This window comes from Athene cunicularia (assembly GCF_003259725.1).
Source record: "Athene cunicularia isolate RWA chromosome 4 unlocalized genomic scaffold, athCun1 chr4_part1, whole genome shotgun sequence".
Lineage (NCBI taxonomy): Eukaryota > Metazoa > Chordata > Aves > Strigiformes > Strigidae > Athene > Athene cunicularia.
The window spans coordinates 4471629-4480650 of record NW_020799098.1 but is presented as its reverse complement, the minus strand read 5'-3'; the positions used below and the strand labels follow the sequence as shown (position 1 = coordinate 4480650).

General features: G+C 37.1%; 1 long non-coding RNA gene across 2 annotated transcripts in view; it reads left to right on the top strand.

Moving 5' to 3' along the window:
• Positions 1-9016, top strand: part of LOC113479433 — a 21142-nt gene extending 12126 nt beyond the window's left edge. For both annotated transcript variants that reach the window (XR_003398250.1, XR_003398251.1), the window contains 2 exons: positions 5455-5706; positions 8907-9016. This is a non-coding gene — a long non-coding RNA (uncharacterized LOC113479433). The remainder of the gene's footprint in view (positions 1-5454; positions 5707-8906) is intronic.
• Positions 9017-9022: the final 6 nt, after the last annotated feature.

Genomic DNA, 9022 nt, shown 5'->3' with positions numbered 1-9022 from the left:
TGGGGAAAAAAAAAAAAAAAAAAAAAAAGAAAGGTCAGTCCTGACTGTTGATGGATCTCCTTCTTTGTAATTGTTTCTGAGGATCTTATTCATCAGTCTTCTGTGAGAACATTATGGGGAAAATGGAAGGCACTTCATCACCACAACCTCCATTCTAGTGCAGATGATCCATTTCATGTGCCATAACAGAATCATAAAATGGATTACAGCCTAGGAAAATACAAAGGAAAAGAAGGCTAACCTCCAATTATCATGATAAGACTGAAAATGAAAAATAGATTTTTATTTTTTTTTAAAGTGCTGGTTTTGTGAATATTTACCAAAAACTCCCTCAACCATAAATACTTGAGATATTTCATATCATCCTCTCTCTGGTATCTTGTCCTACAATCCCTTTTGGGTCAGAACCACCTGGTCAGTTAAGCCACTGTCCTGCAAGGAACCAAACACTGGAAATTACAACGCTACATGCTTAGAATGAGAATGATCTGGAGGAAGTCAAATGAGACTAATAAATTCAAAACTACTCCACAATTTAAAAAAAAAAACAACATTGAATTAGGAGCAGAGATGTCTGCATGTTGAAAGATCAGACTTCAGAGCAGGGGGAGGGACTTTTTCTTCCCTAAACCCAGTTGTTTCTGATCTCTGCCTTGTCGTTTAGCACGCTGCCAGGTCTCTGTTTATATAAACAGTGCTGAGCTCTTGTAGCCTATAGAGTAGCAGATAAGAGACCCCTGTATAGCACTAATTTTCCCATATGTCTCACTCTGGGCTTGTCTCTGTTACCAATTGATTGATTTTTATTATGACCTAAACTTATTATCATTTTTTCCTATTTTCCGTAATAACTTTTCCTCACAGTTTACTAAGATATCCATTTGCTGTGAAATTTCATCACCGGTTAATGTTCTGAAAGCATTTCTGAAGCTGAAAACATACCCCAAATTTAGTCTATTTTTTTTGTTTGTTTTTGCAGGTTTAATAACTAGATTAATAACAACGGCTGACTGTCTTTCATGTCTTCTATTGCATATGGTTTATCAGATTCTCAATTTTGCTGATAATGACCAATAACTTTCCAACTTTCCTAATTTTTTTTTTTTTTTTCACTGATGTCAAGCAAAAAATATCTACAGACGATGCTTGTATAATGGCAGATAGTGGCAATGAAATGGGAAAAAATATCTTCTGCTTTTTTTCAGTAATGTTCAACATGTGGCAGGTGCTTCCCAAATATATAAAAAAAAGAGAGTCTCTGTTTAAAATAATACAGGTAATGTCTAAGGCCATTTTGTGTGAGGTTCTTGTAACCAGTGAGAGAAATGGTTCCTTCCAAGGATTTCATTTCAGATAAAAGGGAGATTTTGCAGCTGAGGCCGAGAGATGGAGAAATTGCTTGGCATTGGTGAAAAGGCTAGAAAGAGCAGTGAAAGTATTGCAAGACAAAGAGATCTAGGGAGAAATAATACTGTGTAAAATCCTGAAAATGGCTTATGGAATATAAAATTTCTCAGGGAGCTGTATTCCAGATTTAGCAGATGTGTACTTAGTTCCCAGATCTCAGAATTTCCTACATGAAATGGAATGATTCATATAATCTATCTGTATCTGAGATTTCTATCTGTAATATGAAAAAGAAGAGATGAGAGCCAAAGAAATTTAAGTCAGATGAAAGGAAAACTTGTATCTTGCAAGACATATGTAGTAATCTTAGTAATCCTTCTAATCTACTCAGTGGCTTTAGCCAACCTCCTCAGTGTTGTACAACATACTTTAAAAGAGTTGTGAACAGCTGGAAGGAGACCAGAGAAGAGAAGCAAAAATTATTCTAGAGATCTAGGAAATATCACCCACAAGAAAGACTGAAAGCAATTTAGTTTTTGAATCTTGAGAAAAGAGGGAATAGAAAACTCAGGAGAAACAAGACAAGTACAAATGTATAAAAAAAAAAAAAAAAAAGTGTTTTCCATACTGTAGTGAATAGGCCAAGCAATAGTAATGTAATATGAAAAGAAGGAGATCTAGAAATTAAAATAAAATTTCTACTAATGTGTTTTCTGAAGAACAAGAAGTTGTTGTATGAGAATGCTGCAGAATCTGCTTTATAGGAGACCCTTCTCTAACAGTGTGACAGATCCTGGCCAGGAATGACATGATTTAGGAGCTGCCACTGATGTCAGAGTGACCACAGTTAAATATTTATATATTAGAAAATAATGATACAGTGATGAATCAAGCATTCATCATCCCAGTGTTGCATGGCAAGAGGATGTTTGCAGTTCTATCTGTCAGGATACTGATCAGGAGAAAGGTATCCTTCATTTCGTTTCAATTTAATTTTTAAATGGAAATTAATGTAATTTTGGTTCAGAAATATTTCCTTCTTTAATATGTTTTGAATGCATAGCTATTACTGTAGGAGATGCCTCATTAAAATCTGCCTGTTTTGCTTCAGAGTAAATCTCATAAAATTTGCAAGATTTCTTTTAATCAGTTAAATTGGAAATCAGTGTCAGATTGCACTGCTTTCTTCCTCTTGTTATTAAGGGACTTGGACTATTAATAATTTCTTCATTACTTAAATTTAATCTGGAGGTATCTTGAAATGCACCACTGGTGTTTTCATTAAAGGAAAGAAAGCAAGCTTTGATTTTCAGAGGTGGATGTTGCAAACAGTAGGTCATTATGGTTAAGGCTCTTTTTGTTTCCTTTGAGACATTAGTCTACATGGCACATGGATTTTAATTGTAAAATTATAGAAAAACGAATTTTGATAAAGGAAATTGCTAACATACTTTTAAACCTCTATTTCTGAAAATCATAAGGACTCAGCCACATCCTATTTGTATATGTAGGAATAAGAATATCTATGAAAAGAAACGCAAAGTCAACAGGACCTTGAGAAAGCACTGACAGAATAATCTTTCAGAAATAGCTCCTCTTCACTGCGAGGCAGCTCTCCACTCAGGCTACCTCTGACTTATTTTCTCTATTTTAATGCTGAGAAGTGTTTCTTTTTGTGAGGTCGACCACTCTCAATGGAGACAGTGAGTGCTCCCTGGGCTGAGGGTGACATGACAGTTGTGTTCAAGTTGTGTTTCACTCTTTTCCTTCCTGAGGGATTCATCATTTGTGGTTGCCATAGGTAGGACTGATATTAGCAGCCACACCTTGGGGTCAGATCTTCTTTATTTCAAAAGTTGTATTACTAAGGAGTTCTATTACCAAAGTTTTCAGTTCTTCTATTTCTTTAATTCCATTTAATCTGATTTCAGATTGCATATTGGTTGCAATAATCAGGGTATCCGAGACCTAGATAAAGACCCAGAACACTTTTTGTTTCATTGTCTTCCCCTCCAGCATGGCAACAGAAAGGGCCTGGTGCTGCTTCTTCTCTCAGATCATTCAGCCCCAAGGAAAAACTTGCAGAGAAAAATCATATTAAAGATTCCAGAACACTGAAAAAAAAGTCAAAGCACAGCTAAACCTAAGACCTTTTAGAAGTCTCAGAATTTTCTGCAGTTTTGGCTGGAGTTTGTAGATGTTTGTTGGCTCTTTGGCAAAGAATTAGACATGTTGCCCAGTTCTGCTGTCTCAAAGCATGGCTGAGCTTATGCCCATTTGGCTAAATCCTCTTTCTCTCTCCAGAAACAAGAAACCCAGATCCCTTCAGGGTGGCATGTCCATACTGCACACAGGAATTGCACTCTATCCCAGGCATTTCCAAAAGCCTATTTGTTGTTATGGGCCAAAATCTTGCCTGTGAGTGTGCCAATAAATAGATTGAATGACTCTCCCACAGTGCACAAAACTCTACCCAAGCCCCATTTAATTTACTTGCATAACCTAGACTTTCTGTCTGTACTATTCCTTTCTTGAAACCTGCCTTGATTATTTAGATGATGAGCACTTGTGACAGGACTTTGTGTTTGTGCTTTGTGGTTTATTTGCACACTGGCATAGTAAATAATAATTTGGAATATAATGATGAGTTACAGTGCCCATAACTGGCAAATTATACTCATTCAGAGATCTCCATAATGTCCATCTTTGTCAGTTCTGGAGATCAAATGACCTGACATCTGTTAGAAGCTAGGATTTACATACAGAATAACTGCTTGAGACAATTAGGGTAAGGCTTTGGTCATATGGAAGGCTGCAGGGAAACACAGTGAAACAACTTAAGATGTGAATAGACATGAGAACATCTCTACTGGTCATCAGTAAAACATCTTAGGGCTCTTATTAAAAACTAGTTACTCATTTAGTATTCCAAATATCTATGTTGAAAAACATATTTTGTCCTTTAGAGTAGTATGGCAAATATGATTTTATATTTCCTTTGTGTTCCTGCTTGCATTCCCTAAGGTGATGTCCATTCGAATATTACATTTCTAAAATATGTCTGACTGTCCAGGACCCTGATAGAGCACATAAACCTTCCAAAAGGAACTTGTCTGACCACAGAACCTCAGCACTTTACAAGCCATGTCTGCTGCCACTTGCATCTACTGATGGGATTAATCTATTTTCTTTTGCACTTTTAATTCTTAATAGATTTGGAGCAGAAATAGATAACTAATTTCTGGCTTGTTTACACTCAGATGAAGTATTTGAATTGGGGTACCTTTGAAAGCGAATATGCTGTTCTCTGAAATAACCCTTTGGCTTTTTCAGTAAAGCACTACTATAGACAATTCACAGCTAGGATTACTTCACCAGAACTAGTTTCTCTCATCCATGTGGAGTGTGACCAACAGATTATCCAGGCACTTAGACTCTAATGTACCTAATCATAGACAAACAAGAGAAAACAGTTAATAAGGCTCTGTATAGAAATTGCTGTGGTTGCAAAACAGAGATTTCAAATGTAAATGTTACTCTGCCTCTCAGCAATGTATCTGACCTGAGAAAAACGGAGTCCTATTCATTAACGTATATGGCATTGCACAGAAAGGGATGGAATGATTTATTATTTTTCAGCCGGTACTTTTCAACATTTCTTGTTATTCATAGCCATAGAAAATCATCCAGTTAATATACAGATACACTTTACCTAACATAGGAAATAAATTGATTTAATATGTTAACATAGTGCTTGTCCAATGTCTAACACAGAAACTCTTCTACAGATTCTCATGTGGCTGCCTACTGCTCCTTCATGAAACCCCATGTTCTTGTCGTACCTTAGCTGTCTAGATCAGACTAATAGTAACCATTAATTACTGCTATTCAGTAAGTTATGCCTCAGCTGAGATATGGTAGGCTGCTCTGAAGGTGCTCTTGCGTCCTAAAACAAGAAATAATATCTATTATGTCACATATGTCATGGCCTAAGAATAGATGTAAACACAATCATTTACTACAGCCCTGATGATGAATGATAACTCATTAAATAGCTGTAATTTGGTGATCATTCTAACCCTACTTTCTATCCATTTTGTGAAACAGGACCATTTTGTGTCCTGTGATTAATAGGATGATGGGTCCCCAACACAGGACCTCTCAATACACAGTAGGAACTGTGTCACAGGTTCTGAGTTACAAGGATGAACCTCCCAGAAACCTCAATGGGATTTTCACTTCATAAAATTAAAAGAAATTTTTACCATAAATCATTAACACTTGACCTAAGATGTGGGGACTGAGAAGGAACTTAGTGAAGAAGGAGAGATGAAGACAAGATACATCAAAAGACTCCAAGTAGGTAGGTGACCTTATTATATGATATCCAAAGAAGATGAAAGAATTTGCTGACCTGAAAATGAACATAAAAGAGTGAAGATGTATAATCCACAGTTGCACAACAGAGAAAGAAATGCCTGTAATGTCTTAATTTGTAACTGCGGATGATAGCAAATAAGACTCTCATTTCTCTTGATAAAGGCATGAGTCTGTATTGCTATCACTTATTATTAGCCTCTTTATTTGCTTAGTACTAGGCAATTTGCATTAAGAGCCTATTTTTCCCTCTTCTATTTTGTTTGTTTTTCAAATGAATTTATGTTCACTGTGGGAGGCAGCATGAGAAGCCCTGGATTTAGCCACGGAGAATAAAAAGCAGTCGGCAAATTTCCTTTTCGGTCCCCCGCTGATTTGCCAGAAGAAAAAAAAGATCATTTAGTCACCATGCGCATTCACTTCTCATCATCTCTGGTCCCAACGCAGGGGGTCAGTAAAATTTCAGCAGGATTGCCAGTTAGTGCTAAACATGCTGCTGTCTTTTTTGGGGGGGCTGCGGATCTTCAGGTTTAATTCTCAGTTCAAAAGCCCCGCTCTTGCCATGCTGTTTGCAGGTTATCTCATTGATTTGTACCTAGTTAACTTGTTATCTTCTCCTAGTCCCATAATTTTTTTGTCTTTTGGGAAACTGCCAAGGCAAGGTGCCTCTACCTGTATGTCTGCAAAGTGCCAAGCTTATTGTAGAATCTCTTTTAAGCAAAAAAACACCCCAAATCTTCTTCATCACTCATACTTATAAATTGTCTTTACAAAAGTAGAATTATCAGTAAGTTAGCTCCTGTTTAACTGCTTCATTTGTACTGTCACTGTGCTGTTCTGAGCTGCTCTCAGTCTCAGCAGATGTGTCTAGCAGGTATTGTTTGTTCGCAGTCTCAACAAATGTGTCTGTCGGGTGGCTTTGACAATAGTGATCACATCTGATTCACTTCTTTACCTCTGTACAGACATAAACTTTATTTTTTATAAGAATTAACTTGCTTGTGAAGGTGATGTGGTATAACAGAATGTGTACCTGCAGAGTCTGGGACACTGAGCACTTGCTATATAATACTGATCTATTCAGTATAGCCTTAATTTTGGTAGGCTGGTTGTATTCCATGGTGTAAAAAAATGTTCATCTTCCCTTTAGCATACTCCAGCAGACAAGTGATCATTCCTTGCAAATGAGACCACACCTCAGATTAGGCAGGCAGGTTATGGGCATGATGTGACATTAAATATACCTGAGATCATAGTCTCACAATAACACATTACTCCTTCCAGACTGCACATCTCCACACAAATTGCCCATGGGCCAAAACAGTGTTAGACATGAACAATTTAAACATATGTACAGTCAGGTTCCAATGTCAGGAATATTCCCAAGCATTGTTTAATTCATTTGTATAGGCATTAATAAAGTGTTCACCAGCCTCAGGGGACTCCAGAGTTATGGTAATCAAGTAATTTTCATAAAATAATATATCCAAAGACCATGATTTTTTAGGTCTGTTGTGGCAGGACAAGGGACCATGGTTTTAGACTAAAAGAAGGTAGATTCATTCTAATTAGAAGGAATGCATTTTTTGCAATGAGTATGGTGAAAGACTGGAACAGGTCGCCCAGAGAGGTAGGAGATGCCCCATCCCTGAAAACATTCAAGGTGAGGCTGGATGGGGCTCTGAGCAACCTGACCTAGTGGAAGATGTCCCTGCTCCTTGTGGGGAGGTTGGACTAGATGAACTTTTAAATGTCCCTTCCAACCCAAACCTTTCTATGATTGTATGATTACTGCTTTTATGGATGAGTATCACAGGGGAGAAACTGCTCACTCATGAATTCAGTCAAATCAGAATCAAAGTGGTTTATTGATTGAGTGACAACACATAATTAGCAGACAATCAGTAAATGATACATCTGGGATCAATATCAGCAATAGAGCAGATTAACCACAATCCTAGTTACTTATAGAATGTTAATGAATAACTATAAATTTCCAAAAAGTGAGAAATCCCCCTTGGGGTCACATCTGCATGCTGAAGTAGGGTCCTTACATTCTGCACCCTGCAAGCTAGGGCAGGCTCTTCCATCTTTAATTCCTCTTTACAAGCTGACTCCTCCTTTTGTCAGAAGTGTCTTCATAAATCCCTGTCTTAATTTCTGTTTAATCTGGATAATGCTTGTCTTCCTTTTTAGGGTTAGCTGTCCGGGGGCAAAAACCTTAGACAATTTTGCATGTTCTGTTCATACACCTTCCTGTCCCACCAGCTTTTCCTTTCTAGACCACATCACTGGGTAGGGGAGCAGGTGAGTTCCCACGGCACCCTCATGTAGCCAACACATTTGCTGTTGTGGCTCATTTGCTTCGTGCTTCAGAAAAAAACATGTCCCAGGCAGAATGGTTGTCAAATGCCATTGTTCTCTTTACCTGAAGAAATTCAACAGCAAAATAGATGCTGTATGTACAAGATGCTCATTTTAGATCTCGGTCATATATTGTTTACACACTTGGGATATCACTGAATAAGAAGAAATTAGTCTTGATTATTTTCAGTGAAATAGCTGAATAAAGAAAGTCAAGGTCTTTGAAAATTTTATTGATGTTGTGTATTTTTTTCACTATATCAAAATCAATCACTTTTTCTTCAGTTTATTCTGAGTAAAATGTAAAAATGACTATATAAAGAGATTTCATTTTATATACACGCTTTATTCTTTGTGTAATTTCCAGAAAATGTTTGCCATGGATAATTAACTGGTCTAGTCTTAATTTTTGCTAAGACAAAGAATTTACATTTCCAGTTCTTATTTTAAATTAAATGTGGATATGCATGCATGTGGTTGCACACGACTGTGTGTGTGCATATATATATAAATAAGAGAATCCCATTCAGAAAATATGGTGTGTGTCCCCTCAAAAATACCTCAAACCGACCACTGAGTTTTTCTTCAAAGATGTGAACAAGTGTGAATTATGGTACAACATGAAGTAGATGACACTGCTGGAGGAAAAGAAATAAATAGTAAGCAGGTACAACCAGAATATCAGAAGTAACTATCAGGCAACAGCACTGTCTGCTTTAAAGTGCCTGAAGTCCCTGTCAATTTAGAAGAAAACAAATGAAACTCCCCATTTATCTGGTTCTCTTGTGCAAACTCTAAATGACTTCACCCTGCTCTAGTTCCTCAGGCAAAACCAGAAAATGTCAGAACTGAAGAAGATGTGCCGAGACTCATGACCAGAAGGTTTTCAAGCCGGAAGGCAGAAAAGGATCCCTTTGTGGTTGAAGAAGATGAA